General features: G+C 33.4%; 1 long non-coding RNA gene across 3 annotated transcripts in view; it reads left to right on the plus strand.

Annotated features, from left to right (window-relative positions):
• The window catches only part of LOC142342320 (uncharacterized), a 53,452-nt gene that overhangs the window by 5,550 nt on the left and 21,701 nt on the right, over nucleotides 1–26,201 (plus strand). The window contains exon 1 of one of the 3 annotated variants that reach the window (XR_012759169.1): nucleotides 21,851–21,988. The exons of the other annotated variants lie outside the window; for them this stretch is intronic. This is a non-coding gene — a long non-coding RNA (uncharacterized LOC142342320). Of the gene's footprint in view, nucleotides 1–21,850; nucleotides 21,989–26,201 lie in introns of those variants that run through there. 3 annotated transcript variants of the gene reach the window in all.

Below are 26,201 nucleotides of genomic sequence, written 5' to 3' on the forward strand. Positions count from 1 at the left end.
TGATAGCAAATATCTTTCATGACTTTGAATTCAATTGCTTTCAAAATCTGTTAACGTTTTTTTCTAAATTTGCCCCTATTGTTTTCTGTCTAGTTGTTTATAATTCTCATAAGTTCACGGCCCATACGTTTTCTGGTAAAATGCATGTAATTTTAGTTTAGTTTGTTTTTTATTTGACTCCATTTTTATTTTCTCCTTAAGTTTTTATTTCAAAAAAACAGATTGACATTGAGTTTTGGCCATAAGTAATACTTGTCCTTGGTGTTTGGATTTTGTTGTTTGTCTTGTGTCTTACTCTTTATGATGGCAGATATCATCGGCCCTCTAATGAGTTATTTTCTCACTTTTGTTGTGGTTGGAGCTTCAAGCGATTTTGAACACAACAATAATTTTTGAACAATAAGAGCTTTTTAACGTTTATCTATCTCTTCCTCAATTGGTGGACAATTAAGTCAAAAACCTGGTTGAGCAAGGTGAAAACATTATGTGCAAAGCCGCCTTACCGAGCCTCCTTGTTCGTTCAGTTTGTGAATGTGAGCAAATGAATGCAAATTTGGGATCTAATGGCTCTTGCAGTAACTTACTTTGAGATAACTTTAAGAATAATGTAAAATTTTGTCGCTAAAGCGCGGAAATTTACCTTTCAAATTGTTTATTTAGATTTTATGACATTTAAGCCAACCATGAGCTTTTCAAGTGCAACCAATTTATTTCCATTAACATCTTTTGTAGACACAGATTTCACCACCAAAGTTATTGAAAAAATCAATATATGATTTAAGATAGATTTTCACATTTCTCGGTTTCTTGAAGAAACCAGGAGGTTCAATTATTTTCACATTTCAAGCATATAATCACTTGTACTTAATGCTTTCATTTGCTCTGTTGTCGAAGCCAGTTTCTTTAAAAGTGGGTTTGATTCCGTACCAGTAGCTACAATGTGAAGCTTACAGTGGCCTAAATTGGGAAAACGCGACATGGCTACTTACAGATCAAGGCAAAATAGAAAAAACTTACCACTTTTTCATGAGCATAAGTAATTTGAGTTCAAGGAGATATTCATTCTTCATATATCCAGATTCATTCAGATTTGCACGAATATATCCTTAAGTTTGAGTATTGGGTAGAGAAAAAAGGAATGCAATTAGCATCGAAGAAAAGCTTCGTAATTAATTTTCAACCAAGTCCAGTATCCCTATATCTTTATAGAGAGCCAATACTAGTTTATCAATTGTGAAAGAGTAACCCAACTTTCCATGTTCACTTTTTGAAAGGACTTTCAAAAGCCAATTCGGTGTTTCGGATGGTCAAAAGAAACGTGCCGCAAGGTTTGGGTCGGAAGTCAGGGTCGGAAGTCAGGTTTGGGTCATTTATATAAATCATTGCTATTGTCCAATATTTCTTTGGAAGCATGTGTTGGTTTCTATCCCGCATCGCCTGCTGACTAGTGGAAGCTTTTCGAAAACGTGTTACCACATGGATTTTCAATTACAGAAAAACCGATTACATGACCACATTGAAAGTAGGTAATTTACTACCTGTTCCCATGTTTCTCCAGCTATTAGATCTGTTGTTTTATCAAAAATTTGCAATGATGCATACGACTGTGACTATAGTAAAATCCTAGAACTCTGTTATTTGAAGAAAACAACTTAAAAAGTCCAAATTCTTTGTCCGAAGACCCCCAAAGTATCAGAAATCTCGCGCCAGTTTCTTTTTTAGAACAAAAAGAATTGTTTATAACTTACCAAAAGAAATTAACTTTCTGGATCAGTCTGAACTGAAAAACTGAGTGCTGAACCTCATGTATCAGAATGTGCGGGAGGAGTATCGTGAAGAAGATGTGTGCACGTAAAAAATCTGTTTCGATTGTGCGAAATGCCGTCCTCTTCGGCGGATTTAACTGTGAAAGAGGAGACGTCCCCTACATCAAGCAACAACTGGAACAATATTTTTTGAAGGTTTTTTTGCCTTTTTTGTTTATTATTGTGTTAGCTACAGACCAGAATTTTTTCCAAACAACCCTGAATTTTCCGACAAGTCAAATTTACGTAGAAATGGAGGCCTTTGAGCGTTCATAATAGTTTGAGCGGAAAACTTATTGTTCGTTTGCTTCAACGACCTTTGCGTTAAAATTGTTTTTGACATTATGAGTTCCGCTTGTTTTCGATGTTAATGCGTACTCTTTCAACTCAGTCGCAGCAAGGAAATCTACTGTTGGCTCCCTAAGCAGTAACAACCTAAACTGTTCGCCTTTTTTGAGTTGAGCGATTGCGGTTGGTATGCCTTACGCTTTTAAAGAAGTTTGTTTGCCAAGATTATTGGTAAATTGGGATTTGCCAATTTCCATTTTATTTTTGCTATTTTTCAGCGTAGCCTCAGCAAACACAAAATTCGCATTGTTTTTATATTGAAACATATTGTTGATTTTTTAAAATATAAATTGATTATTTGGCGTCGAAGCTACAAGTTGTTGTAAAATTTTTGTCTATTTTAGGACATTTTCGAAACTTCGACGTTCATTCTTGATATTTTTCCGGCCCTCACATTAATGGCACATTAATGAGAAATTGCAATTCACGTTAATGGCGTTGAAACAAAGAGTGATTGGTTATAGTCAGTTTCTTTGAACAGATTTTGATCTGATATGCTTCGAAACTGTTTCCTCGCAAAAATAAATAACTTTTTAAAATATTTGTCTGTATTTGTTTTATTGTTGTCGTAGGAGGTTCTGAATATTATCATGGCTCAATAGTTTTGATTGAAGGTATAGACCAAGTGATTGACTGATTTGAGATGATAGCAAATATCTTTCATGACTTTGAATTCAATTGCTTTCAAAATCTGTTAACGTTTTTTTTCTAAATTTGCCCCTATTGTTTTCTGTCTAGTTGTTTATAATTCTCATAAGTTCACGGCCCATACGTTTTCTGGTAAAATGCATGTAATTTTAGTTTACTTTGTTTTTTATTTGACTCCATTTTTATTTTCTCCTTAAGTTTTTATTTCAAAAAAACAGATTGACATTGAGTTTTGGCCATAAGTAATACTTGTCCTTGGTGTTTGGATTTTGTTGTTTGTCTTGTGTCTTACTCTTTATGATGGCAGATATCATCGGCCCTCTATTGAGTTATTTTCTCACTTTTGTTGTGGTTGGAGCTTCAAGCGATTTTGAACACAACAATAATTTTTGAACAATAAGTGCTTTTTAACGTTTATCTATCTCTTCCTCAATTGGTGGACAATTAAGTCAAAAACCTGGTTGAGCAAGGTGAAAACATTATGTGCAAAGCCGCCTTACCGAGCCTCCTTGTTCGTTCAGTTTGTGAATGTGAGCAAATGAATGCAAATTTGGGATCTAATGGCTCTTGCAGTAACTTACTTTGAGATAACTTTAAGAATAATGTAAAATTTTGTCGCTAAAGCGCGGAAATTTACCTTTCAAATTGTTTATTTAGATTTTATGACATTTAAGCCAACCATGAGCTTTTCAAGTGCAACCAATTTTCTTCCATTAACATCTTTTGTAGACACAGATTTCACCACCAAAGTTATTGAAAAAATCAATATATGATTTAAGATAGATTTTCACATTTCTCGGTTTCTTGAAGAAACCAGGAGGTTCAATTATTTTCACATTTCAAGCATATAATCACTTGTACTTAATGCTTTCATTTGCTCTGTTGTCGAAGCCAGTTTCTTTAAAAGTGGGTTTGATTCCGTACCAGTAGCTACAATGTGAAGCTTACAGTGGCCTAAATTGGGAAAACGCGACATGGCTACTTACAGATCAAGGCAAAATAGAAAAAACTTACCACTTTTTCATGAGCATAAGTAATTTGAGTTCAAGGAGATATTCATTCTTCTTGATCAAAAAACATTTGAAATTGATTAAACCGATGGCGACGTGATCAAGCTAAGCATATGTTGACCTCATGTTGCAACTAATGACAAAAAGCTGCAAAGATTTCAGCTTGGTGTTATACTAAGAGCATGGTGGTGGGAAGTTTATCTTAAGCTTCTGACTCGGTGGTCGAACCCTTAGTATAAGCTATCTTTCTAAATCTGAGTCTCATAAAATTGCTTAAGAATTTTAATAGGTTAAAAGATTTATATATGAATTAAAAAAGTTCAACATCGATATAATTTAGAGCACAATTTGGTTGTTAAAGAAATTAATTAAAGATATTAAAATTTAACTTAAAAGCAAAGTGTCGAGAAAGTTAGTGAGAACTTTGCTACCGTAGAATATCATCAGTAACATATTATTCCTGTTTGAATAAAGTTCTGACTTGAAAAGTATCTCTAACTATTCGTCAATCGATATAGATGAGAAAAGGTTATCAATTTCGAGTTTGAATTATTTCTTAACTCCAGAATTTTTTTTCTGTGATATCTCACTTTTAATTCCTTACCCTCTCAATCGCTATACTTTTTGCTTTGGTGTATATAGTTTCTATGACGGGATAATCCCTTTCACGGTGAATTGTAGCAGCGGCCAGCGATATTACTCGCTGCCGTTAAAACGCCAAAAGTAAAACGGTAAAATGTCTGTTGGACATTTTAGAGAACCTGAATGGTTTAACCAGTTGCGTCTTTCTATTTTTGAAATAAGGTATTTGAGAACTTAGTTAAGCTAAATATTCTTTTATTCAATAAAGAAAAAAACTTATTCTTCAGTAATTCCCCACAGTTCTTAATGGCGATTAAATGAAAACACAACGTCAAATTTTTTATAAAAATGCACAACAAAAATTAAATATATAATCAAATGTAGAAGATTTTACAGACAGCCTGCGTCAGACTTAATTTTTAAAAAGACATCCAGTCTTTATATCTTCTTTTCAACAAAATTTGTTCCTGATTGCGGATTTAACTGTTCTCGCAGTTGTCTAAGTTGGCTGTCAAAAAATGAAAGGGGATTGATAACATTTGTCTATCGGTCCCAAAATTTTTTGCCCAATAAGTCCTTGTTTTCGGATTGTAGGATATGAGTTTGTCGATAATGGCCGGGTTTCGCAGCTTGTAATTCGGGCTCACGTCATACATCGATTGGCCCTTGAAGTTTGGGTTTGACACTGACTCCTCTCGTTTTATCTGCTTTTGGATTTTGTCCGGTATTGTCATGGGTTCGGGCAATATTACTGCTGTTGGTGGTTGGAGCTGTGAGGGCCCTAGTTGTTGTTTTTGGTTCTGTGATTGTTGATCGTGTTGTTGTTCGTCCTGTTGTTGTTTATGTAGTGTCAACAAGTACTGCTCAATGATGTCAATATGTATTTCTGAATCTGGATGGGGATCCAGTAGGTCCTCCAATGCCGGAAGGAAGAAGTCGTCATCTCTGCTAGTATTCTGAAAGGTTACTACAAATCGTTTATAGGTGTAATTAGTTAAGTCTTTAATTACACCGGAATGGTGGGAAATCATCATTATGGGATTGATTTTATCTTTCATGTCTAAATGTTTGTAGCTCATTTTGTATCGGAGGAGACATATTTATAGTCGGCTGTTCAAAAGTTGGGACATGTAATAGTTGTTCACAGTTGTCCTTTTGTTCTTCACGACGGAAGACAGATGTTTTATAGATTGGAATAGTATAATTAAAATAGATGATTGTAGTATTTTTCCGGAAATCACAGAGGCTCCCGTAATTTTATGTAGTTGTAGTGCTCGAACAATGCAAACTACAATGTCAATTATAAATCAAACAAACAGGATTATAGCAAATGTAATTCCTCATTGCTCTTAGTAATAGTGCACTTGGATGAAGGCTTTTATATCGGTTACGCAAAAACTGTCACGAGATAAATGAATCTAACTATATTATTATTGTTGTATATTAGTTGCTATAACCACTAAGCTGGCTTTTGTTATGTTGAATTTCAACTAACTTACGAGCAATTTCATGCGCTTCGTCTTTCATTTCGACATTTAAAGCTGCATCAATTCAAAATGCAATCATGTCTTTTTTTACATGAAATAAATTTTGCTGTCTGATTTTTAAATTTATTGACACTTTTTTCTAACTTCTGGGTGCAATTAATTCTGGCCTGGTGACTTGTGTTGTACTTCAGGTAAAATCAACGCAATAATAATCATTTTTAATGTCCAGTTGAAAAAGGTTCTTTTGCTTGTTTTACATGATTTTTTTAAGCAAATAGTTCGCCTGCTAAGTGGATTGATAAAGCGAACTTTATTTTTTATATAACACAGGTATCCTATCATAACAAGTATTAGTTTATTGTAATTGCCAAAATTTTTGACATTGATAGAGCCAAGCTACATTGCCCTGGGTCTTCAAAAACATAGATCTGTTATTAGTTATCAGAAAAATAGCCAGCTTAAGGCTGAGAAGCGAACATGCAAGTGATGCGTTCTTCAGTTAACGTTCTAGTTTATAAAATTAATGTATAGTATTTACATCGAAGAGTTGTAGTTTTTGGAAGTTTTGTAGTTTTTGGAAATTGGTGTACTGATAGTAGTCAGATTTAGTATTATTAATGCGCCTCATAATCTATGTCTGTTCGAGAGACTTTAAGCAAGTTTGTTACTTTGTTCGGAAATTTAGTAATTCTATGTACAGTAGGTAGAGGTTTGAGTGCCTCTCCTGTAATAACATTAAATCCACAAGTAAATTCAATCAATAGTGTGTAATACGGCAACGTATAAACTATAGTGTTAATATTGCATAGTGATTGAGGATTATTGTACACTTGAAATGGTAAGCTTTGTTCTTTTTCCGACACTTTTGAAATATAATATATGTCTCCTACTTTTATCATTTTGCCTTCAAATAGTCTTCATAGAGCGAACAAGCAATTATCTTTTTTCTACCAAGAATCAGCATGGGGGTCGGGTGAAGTACTTTGACATCCGGCCTCTGATAACGTGCAGGGCAGGGGCCTTCTACATCTGTGGTGATTGTACTACGTTTTGCATTAATCCCATTAGCGACGAATACACCGAAATACGTGCTTATGCGTTGTTGATTAGCTCCTGGTTTAAGCCTGAAGAAGCGGTTTGAATTTTTTCATTTTAATTTTTGAAATTTCAACATTTTGCTTTCCAATTTTTAAGGGGGCCACTTTTTTAGAGAGTGCTTTTATTAGAGTCCATATGTTAACAAAGGTAAGGGGCGACTTTAAAGATGTTACAGTTTTTGAATTTAAAGAATGCTGAGGGGCTTATAAGTCTGAGGCTAAGTTTGAATCTAAAAGATAGTGATTTTCACAATTTGCACGGGCAGGATATAGATAAAGCTAAAATTATGGTCACAAACAAATTTGTGATAATATGAATGTATTTGTTTTTACATCTGTTTCGACATCCTCTCCCTCTTCGGGGAGCAGAGATTCAATTTGAGCATTCATTTGGAGAAATAATTTTAAAATGAGCTGGAGTTTGATCAGTGTGTTGAAGATTCAGAAGAAAGAGCCGATTTGTTTTAATTCAGACTTTTTGTCTGTCCGCAGAGATGGGAGAATACCGGTCTCTGATCGCTTTTGTTTTCAACAGCAAATCGTCATTTGAAAAAGGCGATTATTGTATTTTGAATTGCTCATTTAAGATAAGACATCGAGTGCGGATTATTCTACGTCGCAAAACTGGTTGAATTCTGAAGTCTGATTGGGTGACAGAGGCCTGTCCGATAGGATAGAGCAAAAATTGAAATTCACTGGTTGTAATATATGTCAATATTCTTATAAATAGAGAGTTTTTATGAACACAAATTTTGGCTAACTCTAATAATTATGCATAAAACTGTATTCAAGTTGTTCAAAAAAACAAAATAAATTTCCTGCGAACATCTAAAATTTGGAACTAGATGACAGAGAGATGAAATTTTTTCTTTTCTGAACAATATATATGTATATATATATATATATATATATATATATATATATATATATATATAATCAAATTGTCATTCCCGAAGAGGAGTTTTGTTCCCTGCGGTTAGCGCAGGAACATTGTATAAATAATAAAAGTAGAAATTAATTAAAACATGCAAATATATGTCCTGCTACAGTGCAGTACTTAAAATAATGGCTGGAGGAAGAGGAAATTTTTCTAAATTTCAATTATTTTTGAAAGGGTTGTTTAACCGAACCTTGAGTGCCATGAAGCGGCGATAAACTGCGTATATAAGCTCAAATGGTTGCGATGAACCCCAGACAGCAAGAGCTGTTCAACAATTAAAAGGGTTGGCTGCAGTCCTGGGATGCGGGCTCCTTGTCAGAGACTTATTTCTAATACGAGAGTTCCTAAAACTAATTAAAGCTGCTAGGCCTCGATTATGTTTATAATTTCAGTAATTTTCATTAAAATATTTCATAATATTTATGTTTTTTTTAATAGTTCATTGATTTTTAATAAAGAACATTGTATAAAAAGTTTTAAAATCTCTTTTGAACTTTGGGAATTAATTCCGATGGAATTGCATTGCCATAGCGTTTAGTTTCACTCCGTGTTCTCTGCGGTCTGACATTAGAACAAGTTTGGTTAGGATTAAATATTGTTTTCACTGTGCGGGTGGTTGAAATGATGACAGGGAGAAATTAATGGGAATTGGATGTAGTACTTTGTGCACAACTTTGGAGGCTTAATCGATCTTTGATATGTGCTGTGCTTTCATTGTACCTATCATTTGTTTTTATAGGAACTGTTAGACGTACTCCGGGACGTGTGAACGATATTTGAATATTCAAATTGTTGTGAAGATTTCATTTGTTCAGCCTGATTGTTTGCGTTATTAACAATAGGCCAAGGCATATATTCTGGATTAGCAAATGTTTCGTGTGATTAGATTTGTTGATTGAATTCTGTTTGAACTTATCATAGTAGGCTTGTGAATCATCGTAGTAAGTGCTATTTTTCTCTTCTTAATTTTATATTTATTGTCCTTTCGGAAAGCATTCTACTGAATGGTTTCTTTGTAATACTTTTTTTGTTCATTCGAGTTGTGAACAACTTCATACACAGTATTAGCAATTTCTTTGGTTTCTTTTAAGGGCCCAGAACGTAATTCTAGTAGCGTTTTAGTTTACAATAGTCCCTTAGCGTGATTTTCTGGAAATACTTTACGAGCGACTTTGATTGGTTCACCTAATTTAAATCTATTCCTATACTCGTGTGACTTGTTTGTAATTTGCCGACAGCGTGTAATGTCTTGCTATATATGTGTTTGATGTTGTTCTCGCGTTGAAGTATAGTACTAGACAACTCATTTTGTAATAGTTTATTTGAAATATGTTTATGTAAATTCGTGTTTTGATAGGAGTTTTCTCAGTGAGTATGCAACGGCAGGTCTTTACAATACTCTGAAAAACATTTCCTTCTATTGTCTCGAAGTAAGCCAAGCAAGAGAAACCGGAATTTAAGATTTAATACCAAATAATGTCTCGTACGGAGTATATCCCGTGCTATAATTTAATGCGGTATTATGTGCAAAGTGATATCTACTAATAAGGCTAGCCCAGTTAGGACCAGTTACGTTCTTAATTTATATTTCAAGCTTGCTATTTCTGCAAGGTGAGTTTGAATTTTGCGGTTATTATGTAAATCCGAATTCATGCTTCCGATGCACAAAATCATTATTTGAGAATGTGGTACCGTTTTTGTGGACCATTTGTTGTGGGATTTTGAATCGTTTAATGTATATTTCTAATAATTTAACTATAATAGTTTTTGCTGCATCAGTAGATTTGATGGGTAAACTTGTATGAAACGAGAGAAACTATCTGCTAGAACTAAGCAAAATTTGATTTTGTTACTACAAGGCCTAAATGGGCTTTTGTGTTCAATGTGTATTGTGTGAAAAAAAGTTTTTTTCTATCTCTCCCCACTGTTCTAACTGAGTTTTGGTCAGGTCGTGTCTGTGTTGTTGATTTTTTGGCAATCAGTCATGTACTAGCATTGTAACACACTAGTACATTCTGGGCCAATCGAAGAATCTAATTATGTTTTCAAATGTTCATATTTCTTCATGGTGTCCACTGAGTAGATTATTACGAGCTAACTCAAAGCATTTCGTAAATAGTGATAATGGAACACAGATTTTTGTATCGTGCAAACCGTTCTTGTCTGGCGTCTGGTTTGTTGTAACCTAGCAGGTCAAACTGTTCTTCGAGCAGTCGAAAGTTAAATATATTTTTGCAGGCACGTGGTCGTCTACAATGCTTAATTGTATTTGTACTCGGCAGTTGTTTGCCTGTCTTTAGCCGTTGGCGAACGGTTTTTAAAACGGGACCATTTATTTGTTCGCGCAGAATTGTATATGTGTCTAATTGAGCTTAGTTAGTAAACTAGTTACTAGTTGAGCTTAGTATGTAGAGTTTTCGGTTATACAATGTCAGATTTGTTTATACGTTGCTTGTTTCTTCATCACTTGTTCAAGTTCTTGTTTTAGAGACATATCTATATTACATTTTTGTATTTCTAACCAGTCTACATAGTCCAGAACGTCGTTTATTGCTTATACTTCTTCGGGTATTTCTTCATATGTGTGATCGTCAAGATTTTCTGTAGATACTTTTCTAATGATCTTTTTTGTATTTTATTTATTTATCATCCATATCGGAACGAGTCTGCAATTTTGTATATTCCACTACATGTCTGTTTTTACCGCCACTTGCGTCCTTAACACTAAAATCAATGCAGGTTATATTGGTATTTTCTTTTTCGGTCAGGATAGATGTGAAATTAGCGGGTAGCTGATTTTTGGTGATGCTTTCTTTTCGTCACAATATAGTATCGAGCAATTCATTGGTTTGTAATCTGATTTGTAGAAGCGAATGTCTCCTGGAGCCGTCTTGTGTTCAATTTAAAACTTTCCCGTTTCTTGTTGTTGCAGTTGTCAACTGGGCAAGTCCGCGAAGAAAGGTATTTTCGTATTCAGTGTATTTTATCATTAGGTTTTGAAATTTAGTAAATACGACATGGTACTTAAGGAATCTATGCAATAGATGTTCGCGACGAGACCAAAGGAACAATATAGGTCTGGGATCACAAATAAGGTGTATTAGGTAACAGGAACCTAAAATGTATGTAAGTTTGTAGTGCCAATTTTTTCCCGTACTGTTCTTTATGCTGTGCGGTCATTTTCTGATCGCCTTTATTAGAAACACAGGAGTTTGCAAAAACAATTTTGTTCCCTTCGAAGAACTGTTGCATAAGTACACTACCAGTCCCTAAATCAGAAAAGTTGGCGTGTATATGGAAGAGTATTTTGGGTTGGGCATAGAGACGGAAATATCGTGCTTAAATTTTGCTTTTAATTTATCGAATACTTGCTGGTGGCTATCTAGCCGTTCGAAATTTGTATCATTCTTAATTGACTCATATAGCTGTTTTGCGTCAATATGGTCATTTTTTACATAAAGGACGTCGGTCTTTGATTCTGGAGTTTTCAAATTTTGTATATTGGCAATTGTTGAAGTAATAGGGCTAAGTGTCCCTTTGATATCACACGTCCGAGGATTATCACTTTTCTCAAGAAGAATTTTGTTTTATCAGGCGCAGCTGTTGAGTTTGCTTTAAGCAGTAACGCATGATATTCAGCTATTACTCTGAAAATTTTTTGTTTATCTTGCGCCTGCAACAGCGTATCGTCAATATAAGTAATAGCTTGCTTTTTCTTTATAAGTTGTCGAAATGCATAATGCAAATGTTTACTAAAGAAGTTCGGAAGGGGTTTTAAGTCGTAAAATCCGACTTTGTTTGTACATTGACGTCCACCTACAATAAAACTAGTTAACTTCTGAGTCTCTTCTGTAAGAGGAACTTGATGATGAGCGCACGACAGGTCACTACTTGTATCTGCGATCGAGTTGAGATAGCGAGCGTCAATTACAAGTTTTACATAGTAGTTGTTAGGCAATATAATAATTGGATTTACAAACCAGTTATTTAGATCGTCGTGCTCATATAGATCGCGTTTTTTCCGGCTTGTTTTAGTTCGCGCCTTATGAATAATATCTTATCACGCAAATGTTGAAGTATTTTGCTTGAACGTTGCTTTTTGAGTTCGCAATTTTTTTAAAGGTTTATATCGCATTGCTGCTTAGTACGGCCGAAGTCATATTTGTGATGGGAATATACAACTTCCTCTTCTAATAGAATTTTAATTGGTACTCTGAATTCACCATTCGTAAAATCACTTTGTTTGAAATCAAACATTTGTAAATACTCAATGTAGTGTGCATATTTCTTACTTGCATCTTTTGGTCGTGTGCTGAATCCTTCTTGAACAATTTCATGACTAATGAAATGGTTCGTTCAATTGTCTTGATCTTGGGGAATTGTTTAAAATTTGTGGGTTTGCATTGAGTCTTTGCATCATTTGAGAAATGAGTTGCTATTTCAGCATCGTTTTCAGATTTGTTTAAAGTTTTATCACCTACAATTCCAAATATCCCTCTGATTATTTCATATGGTTACTGTGTAGAGGACGGTATTTGGTTAATTTCGAATTACCTCACACAAAAAAAAATTTTTTCCCTAAGAATTAAATACATAATACAAGAATGCAGATATCTCGGACCATTCCGTTTTGTCTTATCTGCATGCAATTTTTGGCATAGCTATACACCTAATGTTCGGCATTAAAACTGTATTGCAAAGTTCGAATTTTGCGCTTGTAAAATTTTCAATGGTCGGTTTATTGTTATTATTTGTTTTCATAATTAGACTAAGGATTTGGTGTCCAATGCAGGGAGCAATGTATTGTATTACGTTTCAGTTGATAGTATTGCCGTCAACTTCGTTTACTTCTACTTTCCCTATACAATGCTCTCAAATTGGGGAATTTGCTATCCAACAAGAGGGCAAAGCCTTTGCTCATAGCGCAGTCTTTTGAAACTGTTTGTACAATAGCCATAATTCTATTGAATATTGACTATTCTTCTTGATTAGTATATTTTATACACGTATCAGTGTCATTTGATTCAACCCTTTGTACAGCATTAACAACTGTTCTAAGCATTAAGCAGTTGTCGAGTTCCTCGTACTTAATTATTATTGGCAATGCAAACTCACCACAATCACGCATATTAAGATTACACTTATCACAACTTAATATTATATCACATAAAACGTATCCAAGTACACTTTTATTTCAGAATATTAGGGTGATTTTTGTGATTGTCTAATAGTATAGGTAGTGTTATCTGTTTTTTTTTTGGAACAAACTGTTTTAACAAACACTTCTTCCGTTTTAACTGTTTTTTTGTGAGGTGGGAAAATGTTCCCTTTGGGTAATAAAGTCACTGTCGTGGTGTTTATACAAGAAAGCTGATCTTGCTTGTTTGTAAAGTGATTGAGACAAAAATATTGCTTCTATTTCTGATACTTGTGTATACTGCTTTTCATCATTCAGTGTTCCTGACTTTATTACTGCCGGGTAATAAGGGAATTCTGTAGCACCGATATCAAAAAACAGAGCTCTAAATAAAATCTGACAGACGTCAACGCATATCAGGTTAGACGTTCTTTCTTGTGCAACCCATTTCTAATATTTTGATTTATTTTTTCCGTGAGTGTCAAAGTATAAAATTACTGTAGTGTAGCTTAACATGAAGAATTTCTGCTCCGTTATAGGATTTTGTGATATTTATTGCTGAGAAAATCTTCATGCTAGGGTTGACTTTTTGCATATCGAAGAAACTGGGGTAACATGTAAATTTACAGATCAAGCTTGGGTCGAGTAGATATTCAATTTCCGGTCCACTATTTTTGTTTATGTCTCCAGTGGTAAAATAAAACATATTCAGATTAATCCTTGATTTTTGATTAATATTCAGATTAACTTTGGAAGATTTTAAAAGTTTATAGTGAAGAAAACTGTGATAGCATTGGTATATTTTTTCACGTCATAGTATTCTGTTTCTTGGTTTTGAGCCTCTACAAAGTGAAGACAGACAGAGAGAGAGAGAGAGAGAGAGAGAAAGAGAGAGAGGAACGGGGTCACTGATCATAATAGCTACTACTTGACGCCTGAAATTACTTGGTGTGCGACTGAGGGGGGATATGAGCGTTGAAATTTGTGATTTTAGCTTGCATTGTTTTGTCTCACATCAATTTCTTGCGGACCAAACTGATTATTTAGGGGGATTTTTTGTTGATATGAATTGTTATTATTGCTGTTTGAGTCTTTATTACTGTATCGGCAATTTTCATATCCATTGTTAGCATTAGTCGGTCGATTTTATTTACTGAAATATGGCCTACTGTTAGTTTATTTCTTGTAGCCAGTACTAAAGGATGTTTTTTCTCTTTTTCTTCCGTGAGTTCTCTCTTTTTCTAAATCTTTTATCAATCCTATGTTTAGGGATATTAGAAACGGAATACCCATGAATACAGCATTAGTTAAAAAACCGTGTATTTTTCGGACGCCCTTTTTCAATGTGGTCTTTAAAAAGCCTTGAGTTAACAGCGCTAACTTCATTTTTTTTAGGCTAGTAAGCGATTTGATTTACGCTTGGAGGCTATAGTTATTATTGTTTGTCTGTTTTACTGTGCCGTCAGTGCTATCAGTAAATGCTAGGTCTTTTGTCTTCAAATAATTTATATTTCATCCCTTGTTTTATCAGGACTTTCTTTGTATTTCATCCCATGTTTTATCAGGACTTTCTATCCTGTATTCATGAGCTTTGCGTTTTAGAGATGGGACTGTGGTCCTGTTATAACAATTTCAGTGTAAGTTCGCTCTCTTTGCCTCTGCAGTATCGTTCTTTCGGTGGCAATTTGTCCAGGGTCTGTTAGTCTAGCGGGTATTTTTTCAGGCCATCCCCTATCAACAGCCTGTTTAATACGGTGGAAATAATTCCTCTTCTTTTCTAGTGGCACCTTTCATTAGTAGTCAATATTTATATTGATCATGTCTATCTATGAATCGATTTATGGTTTTTGTTCAATTTGGTCTAGATTTGTTGTGGTATCTACAGTATTAAAATAATCTGATGCCGTTCCCGTTATTAGCAATCTCAATAGGGCTTTTTGTCTATTTTGATATTTTGCAAATGAGATGGAGTCTGTAGGTAGCGTTGTACCTGAAAAGATACTTGGTTTTTGTTCAACGGAGCTCTAGAATGCACTTGCCTTTCGCCTTGGGTAATTTCAAATGAGAAGTGACATAGTTGGATGAGAGAAGGGGGTATCAATTAAAGTTCTCTTATCAGTCGCAGTGTTTGCGCACTTACGGTTTTTGTGCACTTACGGTTGTTGTACTGCTAGTCCCGGAAGAGGTTGCACTACTTGGCGTTCCTCAGGGGGACATTGTGTTGAATTTGTTTTGTTATTGTTTTTGATTTATAAAGATAGAAGTTATTTTGCGTGCCTCACTGATCGCACCAATTTATACTAAGGGAATGGGGTGCGAAGTTTATCTTAAACTTCTGACTCGAGGGTCGAAGCTGTAGTATAAGCGATCTTTCTAAATGTGAAAAGTTTCAAAAATTTTCTCAAGGATTTTAACAAGTAAATTTGACTAACAATCGTGGTTATAGGATTTTTATAAGATTTATAAAAGTTTAAAATAGATATAATTTAAAACACAATTTGATTATTAAAAAATAAACTGAAGATAAAAAAATTAATCTAAAAGAAATGGTCGAGAAAGTTAGTGAGAACTTTGCCGCTTTAGAATATCATCATTAACTTATTATTCCTCTTTGAATAAAGTTCTGACTTGAAAAGTATCTCTAACTATTCGTCAATCGATACAGATGAGGAATGATTAGCAATTTTGAGTTAGAATTAGTTTAGAAAAGTTTTTCTGTGATATGTCACTTTCAAAATTCTTACTTTCTCAATCTCTGCACCTTTTGCTTTTGTATATACATTTTCTATGAGGGGATAATTCCGTTCACATTGAATTGCAGCAGCGATATTATTCGCTGCTGTTAAAAAGGCAAAAAGTACAACGGTAAAATGTCCGTTGGACATTTTACAGAACCTGAATGGTTTATCCAATTGCGTCATTCTGTTTTTAGAGCAAGGTAATTGAATACTTAGTTACGCTTAATATTGTATTATTGAATATAAAATATAATTTGTACTTCTGTACTGTATTTTCTCTAAGTAGGCCTAATTGTCATTTTTCCAACAATATAATTTTTTGGGGGAAAACAGGTAATACGTTAATCAAAAGCAATCTACATCATTGATATATTCCGTTTTTTATTGTTTTCAATATCGAAAATTTTATGCACATCGGAAAAAGTTTTAAATAATATCTAATTGCTAACATAGGTTAAAGTTCTTATAAATACAAATAATTACAGCGGTTAAGTTTTGCTTTGCGTTTGTGTCGTGTAGCCGTGAAAATTTTCGTTGATTAGAAAATGAAAATTCTTTTTGTAATTGGTGAAAATTCCAATCCTGATGATGACGTCCAATTTTCTGACATTTTTGTTGTGTTAACGTTGCTCATAATTTATTTTTGTTTTTTTAAAGGATTACTCATTTACGATGAAGGAAAATATTGTCTGAAACTTGATTAAAGATTTCAACACGGTTCTGAATGAACATAACCGGAAAAACGGTCTAATGGAGCCTAATTGAAACATTTTTCAATGAAAAATGAGCTCAAATAAAAAGAACTTGTAAAATACTTTGGTCGCGTTCTTTCGAAAATTTGATATGAAGACAAAAACACTTTTTATCTCTACTATTGAGTATTGTTCAGCACTGACCTAAACGCTTAATTTTGGGGGCAATTCAGATTTGAGAAATCGAGAAATCAATTTTTGTGAGAATAGCGGTGAATGCCATGTACTCATGTCGTACAAAAACTCGTAAAAATCACTTTCATTGTATTCACCAGTAAAAGATGTGGGCATTTTTTGCCCAAAGTTATTGATTTTCACAGCTCTTCACCTCAAATTTCATATTATTTCTCTTTAGAATCTGGACCCGTTTTAAAGCGGAGAGCTCGAGAATCGAGTGTACCTATCACAGTGTGTTAACTTCGGTTATTATTGCAGGTTTATTTCTATTAAAGAATAGCCAGCAAGGTTCAAAACTTTCAAATTAATGATAGCAATTTCCATCATAGCAATAACATCAGTCCCATCTAGCCATTGATTTCCTCCTTGTTGAGAAAAAGGGAAAAAGTTAGCCCAAGTATTTGGTGATAGTGATCAAATTGGGAGGAAAAGTTATGCTTGAGCTTGTTTGTAATTTTGTCAATTTTTGCCACCTAACCCTAAAAATGAAAAGTGATTGGAAAACTATTAAAATCCGCGAAGCATAAAACATTTCAGAGTAAAATTTTTGTTTGAAGTTCATTTATTATGGAAAGTTATCGGTCTTAATTCTTCAAAGCTGGCTCAACATTTTGAACTTTCTGTCAGCTAAGATATTATTTAAATTATCACCTTTAATAGATTAGTAATTAATACTAACCATATGTTATTTCCTCTTGCTTAAACAATTTACAGATTTTCTTAACTTGTAAACATATGTAGCAGTAAAATAGGACGCTATTCAAAAACCCCGTTTTCAATCAGCCCTTTTTTCATCGAGGAAGAATTCCAGAGTTGCTTTTAATAAACATGTTTTGAAAAGTTGTAATAATATACCTTATTCGAACTGTCTCTGCCCTGCTATCTCGCAAGATATGGCAAGAAAAATTCAAAAACACAGAAACTTCAAGATTTAATGCGAGTCTTGCGGGGCAAAAGTTTGAATTAATTAATCGTTGTTAACCTTATCTAAGTTGAACTGATAAACTACTTTTGACGAATGGACATTATTTTCAAATCTTTGGAATTTAAGGAATTTAAAGCACTCCTCTAAACAAAATCAGCGGTTTTTATCGCAAAATTCATACAGGATATCACAAGTTTCTCTGCATGATATTACGCTTACATTGCAATACCCTACAAGTATCTTGCAAGAAAAGCGGCATGTTCTTCATAAACTCTTGCATAAATTACTCATAATCAGAGATTTCGACATAATAGCTGATATGAACGTGTGGAAGTCCTTCACATATCAAGAACTAACTAAGATGCTAGGAAAATTAACTATTTAATTTTTTTCCAATTTGACTGATTTTTAAAATCTGTCTGGCTTGAATTTTTGCTTGTTGCATTTATTCAAAATAGGGATCCAGTCATGGATGCACATGTTACAGTTAAAAGTTATATTAAAAGCTTTCGATCAGAAAGATGAAGATTGTATGGTAGCAGTTTTATTGTTCTGACTCCACTTAGTAGGAGGAGAAACTAAATGCTCAAATGGGTTTGTATATTAATCAGTGAAGTTTAATGAATCGATATATTTATCATAGAGAATTGTGAGGGGTATCTTTAGAAAGCCCGTAATGCGTGGAGTAATCGAATTTATGTTTTTTGTGAACATCGGTTAAAATTCACTATGTTTTTTTTTCCACTTTTTCGAAACTTTTCGCCCTAATTTTGTTTTTGGTTTTGCTGAAATTAATAAAACTTCACCAACAAGCTATTTTATTCAATGTTTTAAAAGCAAGACTGAATTGTTGAGTCTTTGTTTTGCAAAGCTTCATTTTTTATATTTTTTAGCAAGAACCTTGTATGAAAAAAATCAATTATTTTGTGTAAAGATGCTGATACTTCTCAACACAGGCGCTAAAGCTTTTTCAGATGACCATAATAAACAATACCGAAGGGTCAGTTGAACCTAGTTCTTCGGATATTGTCATTCGAAACTGCAACTCTATATATTTATATTCAACTTTTAAACAACCTAACGTAGATTTGTTTTCGGCACCATTTTATTCAGACAATTTTAAACTTATTTTTAACATTTGACATAAAATGAAATCCTTTAGAGCCGACAGATGATAGAGCGGATTTCATTGTAATTTCTTGCAGCCCCGAAGAATTGGGAAACAAATTTTTTTTTCTTTTTGTTATGAGTTAAAGAATTGTTTTTGTTTTAGTCTTTTTTAAGATCCCTTTTTCAACATATGAAAAGAACTGTCAAAACTGGACAGTCGTTTTAATTAGGCTAAAACGCTGAAATTCTAATTGAGGCAACCTATTCAGTAGTTTGAAAGTTTTCACTTTTTGATCAGACTCCTTTTCAAGTGAAGCGAAAGAATTTGGTATGTGAGAAAAATAATTCGTCTACTGGAAAAACTTTCAACATGCAACAATTCAAATTCTGTTTATGTGGTCATTTCTACTTTTTGCAAGCCGTTGCTATCAAGTTAGAGAGGTGTGTTGAAATGGCACATGGAGACAATTTTTTTCAGATTTTCAAAATTTGCTGTAATAAATTATCATTGATTTGACATTATGAATGTAGGGTTCTTTGTTGTCATTTTGTTGAATCACCCCAATGAGACGTATTTGTGATGTATTACCTTGGCTTTCTAGATTTTCTTAGCGTTTCGGGTTGACCGATTATGCTTTCACGTCCTTGAATATATTTATTTGCAAAAGTTTGTGTTTTTCTTGTACTTGGTGTTTTCAAAGGAGGCACAACTGAACTTATAAAAGGTTAATTAGTTGAGAGAAAAAGTATTTTACTGAGATTAGTACAATGAAACTTCAAATTTTGTTTTGTCGTGTTTTTTTTTCACTATTTGCTGTGCTTCTTGATGTCTCGCTGATTGATTTAACTATTTAAAGGGCAGCTGCTTTCATGTTTTGTACTATTACTATGCGATTTAATAAAAAGTAGTTTTTTATTTTTTTGTACATTTAAAAGGACTTTTGGCTTCTTTTTAAATTACTTCATTAATCGTTGATCCCAGTGCCTTTGAAATTTTGCGCAATCGAAATTTGGATAATGAGATGTCTCAATTGCTTCCTATTTAGATAAAAATAAACATTTTATTGGTTTCAGCTGATATCTAAGGACATTAATAACTATGAAATTAATTGGTTTAAAAAAACTATTTTTGAACTTCACAACTATTAGCTCCTTTTGTCGACCTGTTAAACAGTCACATTGGGGACAGGTCCCATATATTTTCTAATAACATATAGGTTAAATTTGTTTTGTTTTTGTTTTTATCTGATGCAAGCTTGATTTTGTTAGGATTTTTTTATTAAAGACATCGAGTTTTGGTCGTAAATAATGATTGTTGTCTGATTTTTTATTATTGTCCTTTCTAGTTGTCTTATTATCAACAACTTTCATCGGCCCTCTAGCGTGGCATTATCTTATTTCATTGGTTGTTTATTGAACGATGTGTATGTTTTTGAAAGTTTTCTATCTCTTCATCATTTGGTAGCCAATTGAGTCAGGAATGTGGATGAGCGCGGGGTCGGAACATTACGTGCGTACACACTTTAACGAGCCTCTTTGTTTTGTTAATTCTCTTCCAACTTTTTTGAATTGGATTCTACTTTAAATACAGGATTGAGATCTTAGTAAAAAGGTGAAACGATATTCTAAAAATCTTTTTGAATAATCAACCAGGAAACCAACTGCATTATAATACAGTCTAGAAGAACAAAAAACACCATTCACACCGACAGGGTTGCTTTAAAAGTTAGTTTTTACTAAACATAGGCAATAATTGTTTCAATTGTTCAAAGACTGGTAGTTTTGTGGGTTTTTCACTCTTCCGCGACGGATATAATCGAATAATTGAGACTTTGTTAATTCATATATCTCTCTCATTAGTAAACAACTAGCCCTTTACTTGCTCATTGCTTTTTTGCACCCGACGTTTGGTTCTATCCAACCATAATCAGAAAACTTTCGTGTTTCTTTTTTTCGCTTCTGTTGAAAATGACTCGTTCTCACTTCAATTAGTTTTTTTTTATTTAAAGCAGATTCAAAATGTTTTCTTAAAATCCGTGGAGAGCGAATTTTTTGAGCGAGAAGAATTTCTGCGCTATATCGTACTTGTCACCACCGTAAAAGTCCTTTTCCTGACAGGTATCTCTTAAGCTGGTCTCATTTAGAACTTTGATATCATGCTACGACCAATGGGTGATAGAAACGTACAGCTGGCAAATAATGGACAACATTAGTTTTTTTGGCTTGCTCGGTCAAATTTTAAAGTTTCTCTAATCATGCTCTTTACTGCTGCTGCTCAGATAGAAACAACTTAAATTAAATTTTTCTTTTTCGTTTTTTTGAGTCGGATGTTCCTTTATAGTGCTAAAAATTGCAAACAAATTTTCGGGAAACTGGCTCGCAAGTTTTAAGTTTGCTAATTTTGAAGCATTTCAACCAAAATCAACTTATATATTGACTTTCTGTTCAAATGAATACAAAATTGCGTCAAAAAGTCATTGAAACGTTTTACTCCGTTGGAAATTGGAAAAGTGTTCCGATCTTATCTATTTAATCAGTGATAGGTAATTTTCCTCTTTTTTTTGTTTTTTTTTTGCTTTTGTTTTTCGGGGAATCATTCAAAGCACAGTTGCCAATTTTAATTATACATTTTCATGTTAACTGAGATAGATCAAGTGTTTCTGAATAGAAAATTCTTCCCTTAAATTGGTTCTTCGTAAACATCAAAACAATTTTACGATCTAGCCTTGACCTATCTATTCTTTCTACCTTCCTTGAGTCAGAATAATAGCCCAAAAAATTAATATTGCAAAAAATCTTTTAATTTTTCCAGAGATGTAACAACATCAAGTTCGGTTCGTTATGAAAGCAGATTAATATATCAAACAAAATGAACCAAAATTTTGAATCTACTGAAATTGTGTTGACGTAAGTTGATGAGATTTATCCTATTAATATCGCACAATATTCAGTGAAGCTTTTAACTGATTAAATTCGAGAGTAGATTTCACTCTTGTTCTAACGGAGTGAGGGGATGCCCCGTGAACAGAGTATGAATAGCGGAAATGGCATCAATTACTTTTAATGCTCACTTTGAGAAGTAATCAAAGTTGAATTGATAATATCATATTTGAATATGAATGCATCATTTTATTCTTTATCTCCGTAGCTTCAAAACGGTTCCTGATTTCACTGTTCTTTTTAATGGTTAAGTGAAACTTGTTCCAGTACACAACGAGTGACGCAAAAACAAGTGAGTACAAATTTTCAATTCAATCACAATTCCAATCAATCCAATTTACAGTTAATGAACGTTTTCAGACAATTCGCAGGTGATTATCAATTTCTAGAATGTGAATTTGATCTGAAATATAGCAGATCTTTATTGGCTTTTTCAATTACAGAGAGTGCACAATCATGTACTCGGGTTTCTGATGAATTTCACTTGCAAAATACAGAAGTTCTCAAATTTTATGTTTGACAACCCCCCCCCCCCCCCAAAAAAAAATGCTCCATACATAAGCTTTAGAAGGAAAACAACAGCTTTTTCGCAGTTCTTACCTTATAAAATGATAGCTCCCGAGAAATAAGATTTGGGTACCAATAGACGCACTCTTTGTAATGATCATATTGATCTAATACGGAAACAGTGTAATCAAAAAGTGTCCATGCAGGGCTTCACTATGGTTCAAATATTAAATGTCAACAAGTTAGGACTACAGTGCTGAGAAAAAGTCTAAAAGGATATTTTGAATGTACCTATGGCAAAAGCGAGCTCTCTGATTTGGAATACATACATAGCTACGGTTCTGTCTTCTGTCAGATCTCAATTCTTCAACAAAACTACAACATTGAATCCAAATGAGTTCTGGAAGACCATTAATAGTGTTCGCAAGACACGCTCCAGCCTCAAATTATTAGTTCTCCAAGGAAACAAAAGCAAAAATTATCGGACAGAACCAATTTAGTTCGTGTAGCCAGGTAAAACCATGCAACTTTTTCGTATAATCTTTTGTTATTTAACGCTGTTCAATCCAATTCAAAGTAAAAGAAAGTTACGATTGTTCTGGGAGGCAGGGTGGTAAGTGCTAAAAAGGTTTAAATAACGCTGCCATCCTTCAGGTTGGGATCTTTCGGAGGACTTGAGCTGAAATCGATTGCAATTCAAAGTAAAGGATTGTCATTGCGCCGCAGAGGTATACCCAAATTGTCACGGTCAATTTGTCCAATCTTTTTTCGTTTTTCCTATGTTAATACATTGAAAATGCAACAAATTTGCGAAAAATAGAAACTTTAGCAAAAACAGGCAAGTATGAAGGAAATTGCGCAACCCGTGTTTGCAAAAGTGTCCAAATTTCAACCGCGAATTTGAAATACAAGCAGCGTATCTTAATTTTTGGCGCGCTACATATCACGAATCTGCTCGATTTATGTATCTCTTTTTCGCAGGCAAGGTAACTCAAAAAAGATTTCCGAACGCAAGATCCAATTTTTGCACTGAATGTAAGTATAATCCGCAATTAAGCCTAACTTAATACGCATTTATCAATTGATAGGATTTAAGTGATTAAAAGTGGTTTACAGGTGAATAATATACCAGATAGGGCTCAAATTTATCACAATCTTTATATTTGATGCGAGTTTTAGGTCTGAAAATGGAATTGGCACCACTCAAAGCCTTTTTAGGGATTTTTCAGACAATTTGACAAATAAAATTACTTCTGAAAAACGCCTTTTTTAGGGTGATGGAAAATGAAAATGGCATCAGCTGATATTGTTGATTGTCGCCTCAATATTTCTTCATGGTCTTTAAGGTTTTTGTTTGTTTTCAAACATCTCTGTTTTGAGATAATTTTATTAAAATTTGACATTTATATTAATTTCTGAGAAATCCCTCAGTTTCAATTTTTCCTATGCTCTATGGTTGAATTGGCTATTTGATCAAAAAACCTAGCAGTTAGGTAATTTTTTAATATACAAAACGATGGTTTGTCCTGTACCAGCTTATTAACTCTCCTAATTGTCCATAACAAGCTAAGAGTGGATAGAGGAAAATTTCGGAAAAAATCACATGTGAAATTTTTACTATTTTGTTTCTTGCTAAATTTGATTTAATGAGTGATTTGCATTTGAAATGAGTGAACGAATTGTTATATTGAGTTGGTTGAATTTTTTCATCTTTTTACAGGTTTACATGAGCCTAGCACTTTTTTCTGAAATACCCCTGAATTCTGTGTCTGTTTTAAATGTCCATTTATTTTGCTTTTTGAAAAATCCCTCCATTGCTTGATCAATGTTTGCGTTTTTACCAGGTTTACAGGGGTCTAATAATTTTTGAGTCAACTTTTTTTGCGGCTATTTACTGGTTTATGATTGTCCTTTAATCTTTTACGTCTGGTTACAGAGCTACAGGTGTCAAATAATTTTAAAGATTCTGTCTTGTGGTGTATCTGCTGTAATGGTACTGGAAAAGAAAATGGTGTATATCACATATGAAAAGACTTCCACGAAAAAAACAGAAGAAAACTAAAGTATTAAACAAATATATCTTGTCGCGTCATTAATTCTTTAAATCAGTTAAAAAGCTTAAAATCACTTTTGCATGCTCAATTAATAAAGCTTTAAATTACGTTTGCATGCTCAAAAAAGTTCTTTTAGTTGGGAATTAGAGACAAATTTATTGCAAAAAAGATACCTAAAATGAGTGGAAACGTGCTACAAGATTTTTCACCTATTTTACAAATTAATAGCATCCCAATTTCTTAAAAATAGCGTAACCCCCTTTTTGCAAAATCTAAGATACAAAGCTTGTCTCCTTCATTTCGTTCGTTCTATGAATCGGTTTTCTGTTTGATTTCTACCATGGCTGAAATGTTGTGGTATACCTCTGCGTCGTGATGGCTTTTCGCTACACTTTTTATGAAATTGATCTCAAAAAACCAAAACATCAAAAAGGATTTAAAATTTTGGTAGAGAAAAATTGTTTACTAAACGCCAAAATTGCAAAATTGCAATGAAAACAAAAAAAAAACAATCAAGATTTTATATTTGGCTCATGGCGAAGTTTCGTTAATTTTTCTTGCGTCTAGAAAAAATTTAACAAGCCAAAAAGTTGATTAATCAGAGCATCAGAAGATACAGAAATATATTTTATTAAAAACGAACCTTAAAATCATAAATAAAGATAAAAAACTGCAAAAACTGCCATGCAAATCTGGGGCACGTTTGGTATTTTATGATAAAACTACAAAACACCGCACAATTGAAGATTTTTGAGATGCAAAAGCATTTGGAAATAAATTGAAAACAGAGAAACTGGATGTATTTTAAAATTAAATCCATTATAATAAAAAATTGAGAAGTTTAGGTTATCTGATTGCTTTGATTTGTTTTATCGAATTGAAAACATAACACCAATTTTAGTCGAATTCTCAAGTTTCTAAAACCGAGGTTGTGATAGGTTTTATAAAACGAGAACCGAATACTTAAAACTGTTGAACACACGATCTGATTGACTAAAACACGTTGTGCGGAAAGGGAAAAATTGACCTCACACAGCCCCTCTAAGTTTTTCACAGACGGTTATATCAGTGTGCTTGACGTTATTTTGAATATTTTTTTCTGATTGCTCTTCAGTTCATTGTTGCCTGTTTACTAAAAAACTAAAAAAGTGCAATGAACAAAAATTATTTTTAATGTTAATTATTGTTGCATATTTTTTGGTTAATGAGTTGCAGATACAGAACAACCTTATCAAAACAAATTACTATATATATATATATATATATATTATATTTATATATATATATATATATATATATATATATATATATATATACATATATATTATACATATAGTTAAATATATCTTGCGTGAGTATATGCCGGGGTCGAAGTGTCACCGCCATTCAACGCAAAATTATGTAAGATAAGCATTGAATGCGGGAAAGATAAGTGGTGAATGCGCTGAAATTACATAAATCAGGCGGTGAATGCGGTGAAAAAAAACTTTATCGCCAGGTAGCAGTGAAATTAGATAATTTCACCGCCGAATTTAGCGGTGAAGTTACATAGATTCACCATTATGAAAAAAGTGTCCAAAAAGAAAAACTGTTAAAATTTTGTGCGATCAGGAGTGAATGCGGTGAAATTAATGGCAAGCAATTTCTCGAAGGGGTGAAATTATGTAATTTCACCACTAGAGCAAGCGGAGAACTTACAAAAAATCACCAAATTACTATAGCAGTGAAATTAAAAAATTTCACGGCATTTCACCGAAAAATTGTGTACGAAATTTGCGGTGAAAAGAAAACAACTTGTCACAGCTTATCTGTTGTTTCAGTGCATAGAGCTAGTGTTCTAATTGAATTAAAACTTTCAATCAGTTCATTTGAAACATAATTCAAGTAATAAAAATGATGTGTGAAGAAAAAAGTTCTAGCAACTTCAAGGGGTAGAAACGCAAA

This window comes from Convolutriloba macropyga, chromosome 7 (genome assembly GCF_964194025.1).
Source record: "Convolutriloba macropyga chromosome 7, txConMacr16.3, whole genome shotgun sequence".
In the NCBI taxonomy this organism is placed as follows: domain Eukaryota; kingdom Metazoa; phylum Xenacoelomorpha; order Acoela; family Convolutidae; genus Convolutriloba; species Convolutriloba macropyga.